Genomic DNA, 20,657 nt, shown 5'->3' with positions numbered 1-20,657 from the left:
AAAAGTATACAAAAGAAACAGAAAATCACAATGTACATTAAAGACAACAGTGACAAAGTGGAAACCTCTTGCATTCTTATCTTGGGGTTCATTTCATTTAGCATCATCATATATGGCTATATGTACATAGCATTTGACCTTTTCTGCTTGTCTTGTAAGATTATCCTAGACTTATACTAGTTCAAAATTACATACTTAATATTGTCATCACACAGTTGACATCCCAATAGTGTTATTCCAACAGGCCTCTAATTGAGCTTTCGTGGGCGTGGTATGTAGATGACTGCCATGAAAAAAGACCTGGATATGCTTACAAATGCCGATTCCTGGGCCAGACTCTTAGGTTTCCAAAATCAGAAGATCTGTGAATTGGAAGCTCAGGAATCTATATTTCAGTAGGTTTCTCAGGCAACTCTTTTAAGATTTTGTAGGCAGCACTGTGCAGAAGAGAGTAAACAATGCCAAAAATGAATTACAAATAAGAAAATATGTTCATGTGAAGATGATGTACGGAGGGTTTATAGTTATGTAAGACAAGTTCAAAAACAACAAAAAGAAAATACGTTTCTCCAGGCACATTCCATGTCAAACTCAACCTATGTACCATGTTTTTCCTGAACTTCTTCCTGAAGTTCTGGTTGGGCATAATGGTGCACAGTCCACAGCTCCTCTGAAATCTTGGAGATCTGAGGGCCACATTCCAGAGTTGTCTCTGTTGAGATATAAAGCAGCTTTCTGGAAGTGGATTGAAAATCTGGATTTGAGAAAGTCTCTAGAGGACTCTGAAGAAAAGCATAATGAGACTCTAGTAAGAAAGGTTTTGTAATGCTCACATCAGATGGGTATCAATTATCAAATACCCTTGGGTTTTAGGAAGATGTTCTGATGGTATAAGATAGGAAAATTTTAGCAAAACCAATTTCTAATTCTTCAACTTATATTGATAATTCTTCTAAAGTCCATCTATCCAATATTGAGTGTCATTCTACTGCTTCCCATCTCCTCATTCTTCCAATCCCTGTCCTTCAATTTTAGAAAAGAAAACAAACAGACCAGTCACCATCCCTTGATCCATTCTGTGACCAGAGACCTAAAAACCTGGAAGTGCTATAAAGGTAAAGAAACTAGCATAATGATTCACTGAGAAGAAATTAGTACTTTAACCAAGTATCTCTCTGTGCTCCAATAACCTCCCAACTCTGTCATCTCAGAAGACTCTTGATAACTTTGTGGGTGCTCTGGGGAAGCAATTCTAGTTATGGGAATGTCAAATAAAATTTAAAAACACAAAGGAATCGGAACTCCGAAATGTTTTCACATTAGTATGCATTTCCATCTCACTTCCCTGCAATGTGCAGAGAAGAGGGGATCATTCTCCCTCTTCAATACAGTATTTACAGTAGGGGGATGGAAAAGTCATCAAAAGCATCAAAGGTATTAGAGCTGTTTAGTTCACATTGCTATATAGTTGCTGCCTGATTAACATGATTTGCAGCTAAGAAAAAAAAATACTCTCCTCAGTCAGAGATAGAGTCCTGAACTGTGAAATAAAGGGGAGAGAGGTAATGATGTCTATAAAAGTTATAGCAAACAAATGCATTTCAAAAGGAATTCTGGTGATGGACTCTATTTCCCGGTTCTTCTCAGCCTATTGATACCCTTTCCTTAAGCTTTGTTGTGTCTTTTCACCACTGGATCTCTTGTTTTAGCATGTAATACAATGTGTTCAATGTATCTTGTCTACACCCTAGACAATACAGTAGCTATTGAATACTGGAAAGGTGATTGGCCCCAATTAAGGTATTCTGTAAGCATAAAATAGATTCCAGCAAAGAATACAAAAAAGTTTCAAATATCTCAATAACCACTTCTGTGTTCATATCATGTTGGAATAAAAATGCTTTGGATATATTGGCTTAAGTAAAATGCTTTATTGAAAATATAAACAAAAACTTTTACAATGAAGAAAAACTATTAAGCAATTGTTTTAAATTTGGCACTTAGAAATGAGTATATACCAGTGTTATAACTTTAGTTTCATTTGATTATTTGGAAATGCTAGAAACTCAAAAGTCCAGAGTCCTTCATCCTTTGAACATGTCTTGCTCATTTCTGCCTCTCAGCTAATCCAAATCTTATCTGTCCTCAAGATTCAGATGACACTGAGCCATGTGTCTTTATCATTGGATGCTACTGTATTCGACATGTATCACTCACACTGTTATTTGGGGCAGATTTTTATACTTGAAAAATATTTCTTCTCTGATGGTAGAAAATTTGTCCTTTAATTTTTCATTTTAAAATTAAGTTGCAATCATTATGCTTGCTCATGGTTGACACTCTACCTCTCGAGCTCTCCCTCCAGCCCTGAATTTTCCTGATTATTTTAGAGATGGATGGACTTTTGAAGACTTATCTGTCCAGGTTGGCTTTGAACCAAGATACTCCTGATATCAATCTCCCAAGCAGCTAAGATTACACGCATGAACCATACTCACCCATCTTGAGACTTTTCTTATAAATAGCTTTTGATTTTGCTTAGTTACTCATTTCCTATGCATGTACACATTTGTATGTAGATGCACACACAAAAACACATAATTAAAATATTTACTTACATAACATGTCACATATACTGGGGAAAAGATTTATAGAATTCATGAACTCATTGATGTGCTTAGCTCAATTTTAATATGAAATTTAAAAAATATGGTCCTTCTTTATGATGGAAGCATAGAATTCCATTGTATGTGTATACCACATTTTCTTGATCCATTTATCTACATAAGGGCATCTGAGTTGGTTCCATATCTTAGCTATGGTGAAAAATGGTGTGATAAACTTAGTTGTGCTGGTAGCTTTAATATGGCTTTGTTTGTGATCATTTGGGTAAATGCCCAGAAGTGGGATTGCTGGGTCATAGGGGAGCTCTATGTGGAGTCTTTTGAGGAATCTCCATACTGCTTTCCAAAGTGGTTGAAGAAGTTTGCACTCTCACCAACAGTGCAGTAGGTTTTTCTTTTGGCCACATCCCCTCCAGCATCTGTTGTTATTAGATCTCTTGATTATAGCCATTCTAACTGGGGTGAGGTAGAAGTAATCTCAATGTTGTTTTGATTTTTATTGCTTTTATGGCCAGAAATATAAGTTGAACATTTCTTCATGTGTCTATTGGCCATTCTTATTTCCTCTTCAGAGAAGTCTCTCTTTAAGTCTTATCCCACTTATTAATGAGGCGGTTGTTTCCTTGAATGGAAAGACTTGGAAAAAGTCATATTAAGTGAAGTAAGCCAGACCCAAAGAAATGTAGGTCACATAGTTTCCCTTAAAATGCAGTAATTAGTATACATCTAGGATAATCTTATCAGATGAGCAGAAAAGCTCAACAGCTATGTACATATGACCATATATGATGATGAGAAGCAACATGAACCCCAAGACATGGACATGAGATTTTTCTTTGTTGTTGTTGTTTTTATTGTACTATGTGATTTTTCTTTGATGTCTTTTGTATGTTCTTTCCCCTATGGTGTATCCCCTGTTGTCACTGTATTTGATTTTGGTACCCTGCATCTTGTATACACATTTATCTAATTTGGGGAGGAGAAGGTGAATAACAAAACGCTTTAAGAACACAATATGACCTATTGCAACAATGAGACTCACAAGACACTATGTAGGAAATGAACTTTACAACTTCTGGTGGGGGAGGAGTGGGGTATGTGGGAGAGGGAAGGGATAGTAGGAGAACAAGAAGGGAGGGGTAACAATGCTTGGGGTAACAATGCTTGATAAGAAATGTACTCATTACCTTACTCATGTAACTGTAACCTCTCTGTACAGAATCTTTGTAATAAAATAAAAAAATGTGGTTCTAAGATCAAACCTAGGACCTTGCAAAACCTAAGCGAAAGCTTTACCACTGAGCTATATTACATCAACCCTTATTAGTAAAATATCAAACTTCTTTGGAAATTTTATCTAATTTCTTTATAAATTCCTTCATAATTGTTAGACTTTAAAAACAATCAGATTCATAGCATATTTAAAACTGATATCTTTTATTAACTTGAACATTGAAAGGGGCTTCTGTCTTGGAATTTTAACATTTTAAATTTATACATAATGACAACAAAATGATGAAATGTGGTTATAGTTTTCTTTTTGCCTTTTTAAGAATTATATTTGCTTTCACTATATTTGATGTCAGTATAACTTGTGGAGGAGATGGGGAAAAACCAGTTGTTTAAGGATACAGGTGGACCTGTTGCAACAATAAGAAGTACAAGTTGTCATGTCCAAAACGAGCTTTACAATGTTGGTACGGGGGGAAGGGGGGGAAAGGGGGGGAAGGAGAAGGATTGGGATTAGGGGGGGAGGGGGGAGGCTGGGAAGGGATGTGAAGGGTAAACAAAGGAGGAGGCTGCAATGCTTGGTAAGAAATGTACGCATTATCCTGCCCATGTAACTGTAACTCCTCTGTACAGTATGTTCACAAATAAAATTAAATTAAATTAAAAAAAAAGAATTATATTTGCTTTCTCAAATCCTTTATATATTTTTCTTTCTTATCTTGACATTATTATTGTGTATGGCTTGTATTTTCTTGGTTGCTATGAAAATAGAATTATCTCAATGTCATGCTTGTATTTGTATTTGGCTCAATAGAAAAGGGCAGAAAGAAGATTTTGAGGATGTATTAGGACAAAATATAGGCTTGTTTCTCACTTTAATAGTCAGTCTCATATATTGGTTGTGTTTCAGTTTGAGCTGAATTAAGCAATTAAGCAGTGATTAGTATTTATAAAGAGACATATTTTGTTATATAAAGAGAAATGTTCAGCTATTTTGTTAACAATTCAGGTTCTTAAATTTAGGAGGCATGTTTCCTCAAGTACCACAAGTGATTTTCAGACTAGTTTGGAGTGCAAAATAAAGATTAATTAGACCCAACTGGCCAAGAAGGCAGTAGTTATTTGTATAGATTCTGGCACTCAGTAACTAATGTGTTGTTTGCAATGTCCAGCCATTAGGTGGGATTTATGCAGTTATATGTAAACTCAGCCTCAAGATTCATGCTTCTCTCAGTAGTCACTCACAAGGCTTGTGCAGATGTGCTTTGGCTTAGTATAGGCAAGATGAGCAGCCTGTTTTAAAGGTCTCTTGGATTCCTGTAGATTATAGCTTGAGATGAAGTGTTTTTTTCTTTGCCTAAAGAGAAAATTTGATAAAATTATATACAAAACAAAGGACACAGAAATAAAAACAGTGGCACCAAGGGATAAATCAAGGGAAAAAAAGAAAAATAGTACAATAAAAAACACCCTTGCTTCCATATCTTGGAGTTTATTTTGATAAGCATCATTTTATATGGTCATATGCACATAGCTATTGAACCATTGTGTTCTGCTCTTAAGAATATACTCCTGTACCCTTTGTTTTGTATATAAGTTTATCTGACTTGGGGAAGAGAAGGAAAACCACAGAAATAGTGGGACTAAGTGTGAACCAATTCTTCAGTGATACTCAGGAGATACTATGTTAGAAATGAACTTTACAACTTGGGGAAAGAGGGGTGGGAGTGAAAAACGTGGGAGAAAATGAGGGAGAGGGTAACAGGGTTCAAAGAGAAATGTACTCATTACCTGACTTATGTACATATAAAAAAGAGATAATTAGACAAAAGTGACTACCTCTATCTCAAGTTCTGAAAGTAACCAAAACAGTGATTTCAGATGTAGAACTTCTTAATCTTCTTAATATTGTTGTCTGAAGGAAAAACTGGGATGGTTGAACAGAACTCTGTTGAATAAGGAATTGCTTAATACTGACGAAAATGATCAAGACAAGCTTGCAAAGTGAACATCTATAAAAGAAATGTTTATTAGGAGTATGAAAATAGATGGTGTACTTTAAAGCAATGGCATATTACGTAGACTGTAAAGAATTAAGTAGACAATGAGGACAGCATAATGATGCATGCCTACAGAGAAGGGCAAGGGAAGGAATATCACAGTGTGAAGCCACTCTGGACAAAAACACCAGAGGGCATTTGAGAAAGAAACTAAAGCAAAATAGGCTAGATATAGAATGGAATTGGTAGACAGTGTTTGACTTGTAAAATATGCATGAGTTATGCAATGATAAGGTTGCACTGATGAAACATTAGGGAAAGAAATAGTGATATAATGACAGAAGAGGATGAAACTTTCCTGAGGAAGACATTCTGGAAAAACTTGAGTGAGTGCTTTCATGAGAATTCCTCAGCAACAAATATCTCATTGCAACAGGACCTGGAGAATTAAAAATCTTTGTCACCCAACATAGACAGAAACACTTGAAAATGAAAAGCAAGCAGAACTCACTCCAAGTTCAAAGCCGAATTCCAGCAAGAACAACAAAAATAAAACAAAACAAAACCCCCAAAGTTTGTGGCTGTGTTTCAATAAAATTGTATTTACAAAGGCAAGCTATGGTAGAATTTGGCACAGGCTCTGACTGACCTCTGATCAAAAAATTCAGAACTCTGGAAATTCTATCCTTTAACCAGATAATTCACATAATCCAGTTTTGCCTCTTACAAATGAGCAAATAAACTCTTCCTTAGCTACTTCATTTATCTCTGCCCCCTTTATTGATTCATAGCCTAAAGGCAATAGCTGTGTCTTGAATGCTGAACCTGCATGTGGGAACGAAATCTGCAGCTCTAAATAAAGATGCCACTTAAACAAAGGATAAAGGGCAAGCTAGCAGTCTTTGCTGGGAAAACAACCCCAGTCCTCAGTGAATCAGAGCAACTTTCTAATCAACATTTATTGAGCTTCAGGGAAACTCATGAGGCTCTATAAGAACTGGACATAAAGAATCTTTTGAATATTTTTATTTCATTCAACTTCACAAGTTTTCACTTGCAAGCCCATCTGGTTTTGAAATGTGCAGAACATGAGGATGTATTTCAGCTCTAAAACAGTAGATGTCAATTTACTTTTAAGTTGTTTGTATTCCAGTTTTCTTAATTATAAAATGTGATTGATTGTATTCATTTCACTTGATTATTGTGAGATTAATTAGCATAAAATATGAGAACTAAATCAATGCTAAATAATCGTATGTGTATGCAGTATGATTACCTATACATACCACATATAGTATACTATATTTACATATGATAGATTTCATTAAATTTAATAGAGCATTGTATATGAAAAATTGATTATAATATATATATATATATATATAATATGCACTCTGTGGCTCTATGAAAAAGCCATCAGAAAATGATCCAAGTTACTATGTATTGGTGAGTCAATAACAAGTTAACAACACATTTAAAGTTAATAAGAACATTCACAGTGTGCATCTGATGCCTAGTTTTGGGTCAATTCCAGGGTTAGCCACTTGTCAGTTGTGTGCTTACATGAATGGCTCCCTTTAAGAACAGTAAGCTCTGAAGAATTTTCCTGCTTAAAGACAGCTTTGTAATGTCCCTGAAGTTTGCAGCTGACAATATCCATAAAATCCCCATAGTTGGAGGATAAGAAAGCTTGATTTTGATATCTCAGCCCTTTGCCTGTAGTTATTTTGTACTGATGGTTTTGAAATGTCTCTTTGCAGTAATAAATCTTAGCCATGGATGTAACTTTATATTGCATTGTATGAATCTTTCCTGTAAATCATTACTTTATGGGTCGTTGTGCAACCTATGAGTTATGAAATTTATCGTTCTACCTATCTGCCTATAATCTATCTATCCATCTGTATCCTTATCTGTCATCTATCCACACAAATTTCAGCTCATAAAACCCACAATGCAGTGATACAAAGAAGTCCAATTAACTAAAAATGAGAATGGTGCCTATTAATCTGCTTTACATAGGACATATACTAAAAATAAGTTAAGATTAGCAAGCTAGACTTTACTATTGTGTAAGCAATAGATATAAACTAGAGGTAAAGGAACAAGAATAATAAACAAAAGATAATGTCTTACACTCTGTGAAAACGGATTTCAGAAAGTGTAGAGGCAAGATAGGTATGATTTCCTGGCCAGAAAGTATGAAAATAGATGACTAAAAAGAGAGTTCTGACAATAATGAGGAAGAAAGATAAACCATACTGGTTGAGCTTAAATCAAGAGAACCTGAGAGAAGATGTAATCACATTGGTTGTGGTAGCACATACACAACCTTGTGTTCAATGAATGCATGGATATTTTATGAGGATTAAAGTACACAATAAGAATAAGCTTATATACAGTGTCCAAGACAAGTAAAATATTATTTTTTCCACTAACACAGATGTAAGATGAAAAAAAACACCCCTATACACAGTATGAGATAGGTTGTATGAGCTAGGCATGTAATAGAATAATTCTTAAGTTTACTCTTTAAAGTGTATAATACATATAATGAAAAGGAGTGATTAGTTAGTGAAGAGAAACTGGTATAAGAGAATCTGGAGCTGAAAATTCTGAGAACATTAAATAGACAGTAGGGAAATGCTTCCAATACCTTATCGGTTCGTTCTCTCCAGGTAATCTTGGCTCTCCTTCAAATAACATTTGCATCAATCTACATCTATGTATATTTGAACCCATCCTAACTTTGGTCTCAGGATACAAGTTATTTTTCTTCTTATCCTATTGGTGATATATTCTTGGTTTTGTAGATTCATGTTTCATTAACTGTTCATTAACTATTCACGGATTCAGTCACTAGATAGTACTCTTTTAGGGGCTGGTGATGCAGTGGCAAATAAGACATGGATAACTTTTCCATGGAACATACTTTCTCATAGAGGATAATAGTGAGTAAAAAAGGAAATCAGTATACAGTATAATATCACATCATGGCAAATGTCAAGATAGAAACCAAGTAAAACAGAAAGTGATAGGAAGTTGATAGACTATTATAGATATATTGTCTGGGAAAGTTTGTCTGAGGAAGTAACAATTGAGCTGAAGTACAAACTGTTATGATATTTGTTTTGTCGGCTGTGGGGATTAAACTCTGGTCCAGGGCATTGTCCCTGAGCTCTTCTGTCACATAGGCCAGAGCTCTACCACTTGAGCCACAGCGCCATTTCCAGTTTTCTTGTGGTTAATTGGAGATAAGTGTCTCACAGACTTTCTGGCCTCTCTGGCTTTGAACTGTGATCCTCAGTAGCTAGGATTTCAGGCATGAGCCACAGGCACTCGGTGCAAATGCACTTACAATGTTTTACACAAGTAAAAAGAGGTAGGGCAATTAGAAACATATTCTCACCTTTACTTTTTAGAAAGGGGTAGCCTGGATAATAGTAAATATTCATATGGAACACTTACATGTTTCTTTTGCTTTGCACATGGAGTTAATAAGATTTGTTGATGGACTTCATGTCTTCTAATTTTTGATAAGCAATTTTAATGATGGAATTTTATAAAAACAGGAAGGAAAATGGCTTAAGAGTAGTGTGAGGAGAGCAGAGGTTTGGAAGGATAAAAACCTTAAAGTTTTATCATCAATCTGTCTCATTTGATTTTTAACTTCTCTTTCTCTGATATTTGTGTAAAAGTTAATTTAGGTATTAATTTGACTAGATTGTGGAATAGCTAGAAAACTGACAAATGATTGCTTCTTTTTTATTTTAATATATATTTTATTGTAAAGATACTGTATAGAGGGGTTAAAGTTACATACACAAGGTAATGAGTCCATTTCCTATCGAGCATTGTTACCCCCTCCTTTGTTTTTCCCCTACCCTCCCTTTCCTGTCCACCTTCCCAACTCCTCCCTCCCCCCAAAGTTGTATGTTCATTTTCAACATAGTATCTTATACATCTCCTTGTTACAATGGGTCATACTGTATCCTTATTTCAGCATTTTTTATTTCCTTTCCCCTCCCCAAATTAGAAAAATGTATATAAAAGATGCAGAACACCTGAAACAAATGCAGTAACAACAGGGATGTACCATGGTGGAAGAACATACAAAGAAATAAAAAATCACATACTACATTATAAGTACATTAAAAAGAACAGCAATGAAAATAAAATCTCTTGTATCCCCATCTTGGGGTTTATTTCCCTTAGCATCAGCTTATATGGTCATATGTACATAGCTTTTAATGTCTTCTGCTTGTTGTAGACATATAGTTATTGTAGATAAGCGAAACCATGGGACCTATGTTTCTTGAGGTCTGGCTTACCTCACTTAATATAATTTTTTCCAAGTCTTTCCATTTCCTAAGAAATGGGGCGGTATCATTCTTTCTGATGGAAGCATAGAATTCCATTATATATATAATGGAATATGTATATATACACATATATATCACATTTTCTTGATCCTTTCATCTACTGAGGGGCATCTGGGTTGGTTCCATATCTTAGCTATGGTGAATAATGCTGCTATAAACATAGTTGTACTGGTAGTTTTAGTATGGCCTTGTTTGTGATCATTTGGGTAAATACCTAAAAGTGGGACTGCTGGGCCATAGGGGAGCTCTATGTGGAGTCTTTTGAGGAACCTCCATACTACTTTCCAAAGTGGTTGAACAAGTTCATATTCCCTCCAACAATTCAGTAGGGTTCCCTTTTGGCCACATCTCCTCCAGCATCTGTTGTTATTAAATTGCTTGATTTTAGCCATTCTAACTGGGGTGAGGTGGAATCTCAATGTTGTTTTGATTTGCATTTCTTTTATGGCTAGAGAAGTTGAGCATTTCTGACTATGTATGTGGGGGGGGGGTCAGAAAACTGCATGAGGAAGACCCACCATGGGGTGTGGTCAGGCTCCTTTTAATCATCTAGGAGCTTAGTTATCCTAGAGAAAAAGGCAAAATCTTCCCACTCATCCTCTCTCTGATTCTCTGTCTCTGTCTGTCTTCTCTTTCCTCATTGTCCTTTCTCTTCTTGTGGCTTCTGTCTCCCTGTCCGTGCTTATTCCTTCTAGAAAGTGGGTATATTTTCCTCTGATGAGATCCTTGACTATGTGATCACAGGTTCTTCAGAATTTGAGCTCTGGGGCCATCAGCAGCCTCTGAGGCCTTTGAGTCCTCATTGAGGTCTATATTATTGGCCTTCTTCACAGTGAAGCTTTTGGCTTCTTCAGTTGATCCATACTGAAACAGTTTTAGCCTCTGATCATATAAACCAATCCTTATATTCCTTCTCATTCTATTCTTCTGTAGAACCTTGGTTAATAAAATCTCTTCCTACTATTAGCTTGTAAGCATCCTTACTTAAGTCTTTCACATCATAACTCTTCTAGTGTCCCCTTAATTGTACTTCTCTCTAAGAATATTGTTCACTTATTCTCTCTGTGGAGGGGAAGGGAAAAAAACAAATCTCTTCTTTAATACGTTCTTTGAAGTCAGGCATTCCCTGCTCACACTTGTAACATTAGCTATGCAGGAGGCTGAAATATGAGAATCGTGGTTTGAGGCCGGCCCAGGCAGGAAACTTGGTAAGATTCTTATCTACAAGAAATTACTCAATAAAAGCTGAAAGTAGTGCTGTGGTCAAATGGTAGAGCACTCGTTTTAAGCAAAAGAAACTCAGGGACAGCGCCCTGGCCCAAAGTTCAAGCCCCAAGACCAGCAAAACAAATTATTTAAAAAATAATCAATATTATTAGTACAATCCATCACACCATTGTATCATATACTGTTAGAAATATGAACTGTAGTGCAAAGTTTTTAAGTGTTTTTTTTTTTTCATTTTCTTCTGCTTTACTACTATTGAGATTTCTATGGACTTCTAATATGTAAGTAAGATACTAAGGCCAGACTTGAAGATATACCACATATATACCCCAATATCTTGTGATCTTGTGGAACAGATAACACTGCAGACTTCAGCTATAGCTGTCTCAGATAAATTTTAAATGCCTTAGAGAAGGTTGAGCATGAACATCCAGTGGGCACAATGTGGATTAACTATGCAAAGGGTATCTTCATGCTATAGTATTAAAATATAACTATTATGTGCAATGTTTTAAAACATTTGATTCTCTGTCAACTGTTTTTAGTTTAATTCAGTTAAACATTTTGAATTGGTTAGTCCTGATTTTTCTCAAGGGTTCTTCTTTTTTTTCTAAAATCTTCAAGGATATCGTTATACTCACTTGCTGTTGTTTTGTTTGTAGTAAAGCTGTATGTACACATTTCAGAAAGAGCTTAAGAGGAGTTATTTACCATGGGGCAAGGCCTCCCTATGTAGCCAACCCTGTTCATCATCTTGCTTAGCCTCCTGAGTGCTCGGATTACAGTGCCCTGATTGCATACCATTATGACTGTCTTCATGAAAAAAAATGTCAAATAGAATTATGAAAATTAACTTTTTAAAAAAGTTCAGATCTACAAAATTAATTCAATTAACCAAAAGTTGTACAAAATTAGAAGTAATATATTGCTAAATTAGAAGGTTTTTATGTTAACTGTATTCATAATTTTTGATTCACATGTTTTCCCACCATTTTCTTTCATTTTAAACTTTTAATATGTCTTTGTTCAGTGACATTATTGTAACTCATGAAGTTTATCTGAGGCAAAATTATTGCTGATGGAGAGTAAATTTACAGAGTAATGACTCATAGGGTTAATTGTTTCTATGATATCATTATAAATTTTTGTATATTTTATATATTTTTAATGAATATTTGAAAGAAGAATGTGACTTGGAATTTCATTAGCTATCTGTTTTTCAAGGTCTTGTTCAGGAGAGGAAGAAATGGAGCATGCATTTGAAAGAATATTTCCTGAGGTGCAGGACATGGGCTCTGACAACAAGGATCTGCCTTTTCTAGGCTTCTTCCACTAAATCCTTCTAGGTTTCCATTTTCTAATCTGACAAATGCAGAAAATAATACCTGTTCTAAATTGCTCATGGAATGAGATTTTCAGAGACAGTTAAAATTTCAAATATTCTAGCTCCCTGACAATATTTATCTCAATTTCTGACTAACAAAACCAAGTTACTTCAAGTTTGTGTTGCACAACTAAGGTCATAGGGAACTAGAAACCACAATTCAACCTGACTTTTAGATTTTCATTGTATGTGCAATAATTGTTCTCTTTGCCTTTATGGCTTGTAGGCTCACAATAACGGCTCCAAAGTATGAGTAAGAAAAGCAAATATTCATATCCCATATCAATCTTCATTGTCTCTGTTTTGTGCAGTTTTCCAGAACAAAAAAGTATTTTTCAATTCTCAAAGAGTCTGAAGGGATGGTAGGAGAATCACGGACTTACATATCAGTTCTGGAGATATAAAGACAAATCCGTTACTTTCAGTTGAGTGAAAACAAATCCATACATACTCCATTAACAGAAGTCTATTCTGTGTGTTTTTTAAGGGAGGCAGAATAAGCAAATGGAAAGAAACAGGGTAGTAGGGAGTTTCTTTTATTATGAATTTTTAAATAGTTGTGCAAAGGGGATTCAACATGAAAATTTATTTATAATACACTTGATCAGTGTCACCTGTTCAGTCATTGTCCATCATCTGCCTCCCCCATTTATCCCAACCTCATCCATCCCCTTTACTTGGTTTATTTACATATATGTCACTTGTATTATGACAGTATTTTCCCACCATTTCTCTAGCAGAGGTAAGGAATGATGAGCAGCTGGTCAAAGTTAGCACAGGTATAATAGAGGAAAAAACAGTTGTTGTATCTCACAAGGATGCACAAAAACTGGCAGCAGGGGGGCTAAACAGAAAAAGTAAGATTCTCCTGTTTGGAGAGATAATAATGCCACTCTGACTTAGTTTAGGAAGAAACTCCTTTAAATTTTCAGGCTTTCTCCTCTAAGAATGCATTTCTGAAGCCTAGCTTGGCATCAGAAAGTGCTTATACTGAAAAAGTTTCCTGTTTCATTGGAGCGGCAACTCATTGTCTGGATAACAATGACCTGTATTGGAATGGAAATCATGCCGGAGTGGAAATCACTATGGAGGACCAACAAAAACAAAACAAAACAAAGCAAAATCTATAGTCTTCTCTTATTGCTCTTAGGTATGTATGTATTTACATATGTATGTATGTACATAAGAATGTATGTATACAAGTGTGTATCTATATATATATATACATATGAAGAAATGTTATTATACAATAGAGACATTTTCACACACATGTTTGTAGCTGCAGTAGCAAACCTATGTAATCAGCTTCAGTACTGTCAATTTCTGAATGAATAAAGAAATGTGGTTATGTATAATTATTCCACCAAAGAAATGAATGAAATCATGTCATTTGCAGGAACATGAATAAAATTGAAGTTTATCATGTTAAGCAAAATAAATTAGACGCATAAGTAAAAATGCTGCATGTTTTATCTCTTATGCACAAACTAGATCTAAAGGAAAACAAAACATGAACATAAAAGGGGGATATTTTAAGGAGGGATAATAAGGCAGTAGAAGGGAGAAAGGAGACAAAGATGAGAGAATATGATTTAAGTACATTGTATGTATGCATAAAAAATGAAACCCATTTTAAATCTGCATGAAAAATGCCAAAGGAAGTCAGAGCAGAGAATGGATGAGATGGAGGACAATCAAAACTAGGAAGTAAATACTAGTGGGAACTCAAAGGAATGAATTTTGAGATCTGATCTTAGAATACGACAACTAATGCAAAGAACTTGCATTGGTGGTTGTATGAAAGTAAACTAATTTCTTTTTTTGCGCGTTTTTATTGTAAAGATACTGCACAAAGCAAGGTAATTTATACATTTCCTATCGAGCATTGTTGCCTCCTCCTTTGTTTTTACCCTACCATCCCTTCCCTCCCACCTCCACAACTACCTCCCCCACAACCCGCTGAAGTTGTAATGTTCGTTTTCGACATAATGTGTTGCACATGTCATTGTTACACTGGGTTAACCTGTATCCCTATTTAAGCATTTTGTTTTTTCCTTTCCCCTCCCCAAATTAGAGAAATGTATTTCACTTGAACAAATACAATATAAATATAATTCAGGATATGTAGTGTAAATCAGAACATGGGATAAGTTCACTCATACTTGATTAGGGATTTCTTTTAATTTTTGTCTTGTATATTATTTTGTATTTATCCAATAATATTATGTTTATTGGGTCATATTCTCAAAGTAATGTGAAAATAGAGATGATTATGACAGAACCACTTGTCCTTGGACTTTTCATACAGAAGCAAACATAAGATTGTTATTCACTTGTGAGGACTCTTATCTTTGAAAACAGACAAAAAGAACAACAAAAATAACTCTTAACAAGATGACTAAGTTAAACATATACAGGAAGCTCTGTTTAACATTTGACACTTTTGTCAGATAGTTATCTCAGAAATTCTGTATTCCAAAAAGTCATATTATTTTCTTATTTCTGCATAAGACAGATACAGTGCTCTATTTGACTTTTTAAAGAAAAATCCAAAGTTTGTTTTGGCTATATTTTGTCACGTGAATCTCTTGGGTACAAATACTTTGTGTTTTGTAATAATGGTTACTTATCTTGCTGGAAGCAGAAGATCTGCTGGAATATTTTTTTCATTGATTTTGTCTTTCCACGTACCTTCAGTTTGTGATGAGAAATGAATTATAATGCCTATATTACACAGAAGAGGACAACACTGGCAATCGTATTCATGTCCACAAGGCTGTTTCCATTGACAAAACAAATAGAGTAATAGAACAAGAAGGCTAGAAGGAAGTGCAGGATGTCATGAATTCACTCTAGCTACAGTCTATAACTATTTAAAGAATGGATGAATCTCTGTCCATGCTAACATCACTCAATGAAGAATTTTCAATTCCCTTTTATAATCTGTGTCTCACATTTTCTTCTGACTCCATTAATTTATTAGTTAACAAAGACATGTGAAGTCAAATGTTTTTTTTCTCCTATTGTGCCAGTATGTATTTAAACAAATGAAGTACTAACATGTAGAAATCTCCCAGTTTTGAAGATGATTTTAGACTTAGAACCCTAAAGAGAGCTAAGTCTTTTGGAACTAGAGTGATGATACTCTCTCAGTAATAACTATCAGTTAGCTTCAGAAAATCATGATGAAGTAACAACCACTTAGAGAAAAGGTCTTCTGAGTTACTATGCCAGAATGAAAATTATCACTCTATATTGTTTGGGACAAAGAACACTAAAATCAAACCAGAAAATGAAAATAATAATCAGTAATTGGTCCAAAACACCAGGCTATTGTGAAGAAAAGATAAAAATCAACGAATTATAAGCAACAATATGAACATTTATGACACATTTCTAAGATGAAGTTAAGAGAGTTAGGCATTCTAAGCTAGTAGAAGAAAGAGCTAGAGAAGTAGATGATCTATATGGAAAATAAGGTTTGTGAAGTTGTTGTTAGTTGCTCTGTTGATGGAAGTGGGAGTAAATTACATCTTCTATCTTGACTTTGCACTTTAGATTCATCAGGATATAGTCAAACATACTTTTTCTCTTTTTTTATTGTGAAAATATTGTATAGAAGGGGTTACAATTACATGGGAAAGGAAATGAGCACATTTCTTATCAAGCCTTGTTGGCTCCTCCTTTGTTTCCTCATCTCCCCCTTCCCCCCACCGCCCCACCCCACCCTAGCCAAAGTTGTAAAGTTTGTTTTTTGACATAATGACTTGTACATCTCATTGTTGCAATGGGTCCACCTGTATCCCTATTTAAATGATTTGTTTTTTCCTTTCCCCTCCACAAATTATACCAACATCAAATACAGTGAAAGCAGGGGTTATACCGTGGGGGAGGGACATACAAAGCAACAAAGAAATAATCTTATAAATATGTTAGAAACAATCGCAAGAAAGAAAAAAATATTTGAATCCTTATTTTGAGTTTCATTTCACTTAACATCAACTTATCTGACCTTTTCTGCTTGTCTCAGACATATACTAGTTATTGCAAATAAGGGAAACCATGGAACCTATGTTTCTTTGGGCCTGGCTTACTGCACTTACCATAAATTTTTCCAAGTCTTTCCATTTCCTTACAAATGGGGCAATGTCATTCTTTCTGATGGAGGCATAGAATCTCATTGTGTATATATACCACATTGAATTCTTCTTCCAGAATTTAGCCAGAAACTAAAATGACAAGATTTCTCTTTTCCAACCCATTAAACAATTAGCAATGCTATTCACAGGGTACATACACATTTGATTCTGACTAATTATAGTGAACAATAAGGTCTACCATGATTCCATTCAGGTGTCCTGATCTAACCAAAGGTATATGGGTTCTATGTTAAATGTAAGAATATTTGTTTTGAATATGCTAGTTTCTGGCATTTCTTCGAACTATCCAGATTTTTATATTCTGAAATTCAGACATCTGAAATGCAATTTAGTATATGAGAACAATGAGAATTGAAAATGTTCCTATTATGGAAGATTTAATATGCACCAATAAAATCAAAAGCTATAAAATGAAAAAAGTGCCTATCACCAGACAGATGATATTCAGGGAATTTAAAAATTAATACTATAAATATAAAAATGAAAATTATCTATTTTAATGAGTTGTTTAAGGACTCAAAAACAAATGGTACATATTGACAAACATATTGAAAACTAGACCTTAAATTTTGGCTTTTTTATTTTAAAAAGAAATGTAGTGAATTATCTACAACAGGATAAATAAGATGTGCATAGAGCTGGAATATCTAAGGATATTAAATAACCCTTTATTTTATTTTCTACATTTTTATTAGCATTACATGAATCAATATTTCCGTACATGCATAAAATATATCCTCAGTAAACTCATCCCTACTATCATTATATCCATTACTCTTCTAAAAAAAGTTCTAACGTGTTTCATCATACTATTTTCATACATCCTATCTTTCTGTCTCTCTCCATACTACCATGACCCTCCTGCCTGAGTCATGTTCTGGGATTACAAAAATGTATAACCATACCTGACTCACAAACACTACATTACAACTATAGAGATTGTAGGAAGAAGCAGATGTTAATTAGATCCATTAATAAGTTATTGATTTTAGAACAAAACTATATGGAAGCTTAGATTAAAATATTGGTAGATAGGAGAATAAATAGATAGGCCTCAAAGTGAGTTTGATGTAATGCATAAGTGGGGTGAAGAAAATATATGGACTTGAATCTCAGAGAAGAGATTTACAAAGAGACATAATTTAGAGTTTATTTCAGGAGTTTTGTACTCTGTATTTACTTTTTCTACAAGCAAGAATTATGTGCAATGGCCTGTCATAAGTTACATTGTTAAAATACTTCACTTTATGAATATGGATAATTTTACAAGTGTACATAAATATTTTTTGGGGTCCAGTCGTGGGGCCTGAACTCTGGGCCTGGGCACTGTCCCTCAGCTCTTCAGTTCAAGGCTAGCACTCTACCACTTGAGCCACAGCGCCACTTCCGGCTTTTTTCTTTTTGCTTATGTGGTGCTGAGGAATCGAACCCAGGGCCTCAGGCATGCAAGGCAAGCGCTATACAACTGACCACCTTCCCAGCACCATAAATAATATTTTTGAAACAAGAATGAAGTATAAGGGACTGGGAACATGGCTTAATCATAGATTGCTTGCCTAGCATGCATAAAGCCCTGGGTTTGATTCCTCAGTACCAAATACACAGAAAAAGCCAGAAGTGGTGCTGTTACTCAGGTGGTAGAGTGCTAGCCTTGAACAAAAGAAGCTCAGGGAAATGCCCAGATTTCAAGCCCCAGGACTGGAAAAACAAACAAAAATTAAAAACAAAAATGAAGCATAAAATTAATACAAGAGTGCTTGTTTTATCAGGTAATATGATGATTATATACTGAGATATGTACTGGATAAAAACGTTATTAATGAAAACTGTAATGTTTTTTAATATCACTCATATAATCATGCCACCTACTTTGGAACTGAGCTGTCTGAATGAAAATACAAGCAACATCACATGTACTGACATAAATTAACCCCAGGACAAATCTCATGAAATGTAATTTTTCAGGCTTCTTTGAACTGACTCATAATTTCTCAGGGGAGAGAAAATGAATAGTGTATAATCTACATGTGGAAGAATTATTTAATTATACCCTTATACGCTCAATGTCTTCATTTACACAATTTGTTTGAAATGAAAATGCTAGCTTTTTAGTCAGCCTGAGAGTATAGTCACATTTAAAATTCTGTTATTTCTTTTTTTTTATTATTGTGAAAATACTGTACAGAGAGGTTACAATTACATGGGGAAGATAATGATTACATTTCTTATCAAGCATTGTAGCCTCCTCCTTTGTCTCCCCTTCCCATCCCTTCCCATCCTCACCCTGTCCCCCCCGCCAAACCCCCCCCCTCCACCAAAGTTGTAAAGTTCGTTTTTGACATAACATCTTGTACATCTCATTGTTGCAATGGGTCCACCTGTATCCCTATTTAAACGACTTGTTTTTCCCCTTCTTCTCCACAAATTATACCGACATCAAATACAGTGAAGCAGGGGTTATACTGTGGGGGAGGGACATACAAAGCAACAAAGAAATAATCTTATAAATGTGTTAGAAACAATCTCATGAAAGAAAAAAAAACATTTGAATACATATCTTAGGGTTCATTTCCCTAACATCAACTTATTTGACCATTTCTGCTAGACTCAGACATATAATAGATATTGCTAATAAGAGAAACCATGGGACCTATGTTTCATTGGGCCGGGCTTACTTCACTTAGTATAATTTTTTCCACGGCTTTCCATTTCCTAACAAATGGGGGGAAATGTCACTCTTTCTGATGAAGGCATAGAATTCCATTGTGTATATATACCACATTTTCTTGATCCATTCATCTACTGAGCAGAATCTGGGTTGTTTCCATATCTTAGCTATAGTAAATAATGCTGCAATAAACATAGTCGTGCTGGTAGATCATTTGGGTAAATGCCCAAAAATGGGATTGCTGGGTCATAGGGGAGCTCTATGTGGAGTCTTTTGAGGAACCTCCATACTGTTTTCCAAAGTGGTTGGACAAGTTTACACTCCCACCAACAATGCAGTAAGGTTCCCTTCTGTACACATACCCTCCAGCATCTGTTGTTAATAGAGTTCTTGATTCTAGCCATTCTAACTGGGGTGAGGATGAGGTATCTCAATGTAGTTTTGATTTGCATTTCTCTTATGGCTAGGGAGGATGAACATTTCAAGTCTTTAGCCCACTTATTTATTGGGCAATTGTTTCTTTAAAGGTTTGTTGTTGGGGGATTTAATTTTTTGAGTTCCAGGTATATTTTAGATATGAGACCCTTGTCCATTGTATGGCCAGTGAAGATCTTCTCCCAATCTGTGGGCTTTCTATTGATCTTGCTAGCTATGTCCTTTCCCATGCAGAAGCTCTGCAATTTCATGCAATCCCATTTGTCCAACCTTTCTTTGATTTGTTGTGTTTCTGGGTCTCTATTAAGAAAATTTTGACCTGTGCTAAGGAGACCTAGGGTTTCTCCTATTCCATCCTGTAATGTGTTCAGAGTGTCCACTTTGACTCCAAGGTCTTTGATCAATTTAGAGTTGATTCTAGTCCAGGGGGATATATAAGGATCTAGCTTTAGTTTTCTACAAGTAGTTAATCAATTTTGCCAGCACTATTTACTGAAGAGGCTGTCTTTCTTCCATTCTATTTTTTTTGGCTCCCTTATTGAAGATT

The sequence above is a fragment of the Dipodomys spectabilis genome, unplaced genomic scaffold (genome assembly GCF_019054845.1).
Source record: "Dipodomys spectabilis isolate Male_0828 unplaced genomic scaffold, ASM1905484v1 ptg000132l, whole genome shotgun sequence".
Lineage (NCBI taxonomy): Eukaryota > Metazoa > Chordata > Mammalia > Rodentia > Heteromyidae > Dipodomys > Dipodomys spectabilis.
Note: the sequence above shows the minus strand (reverse complement) of the source record.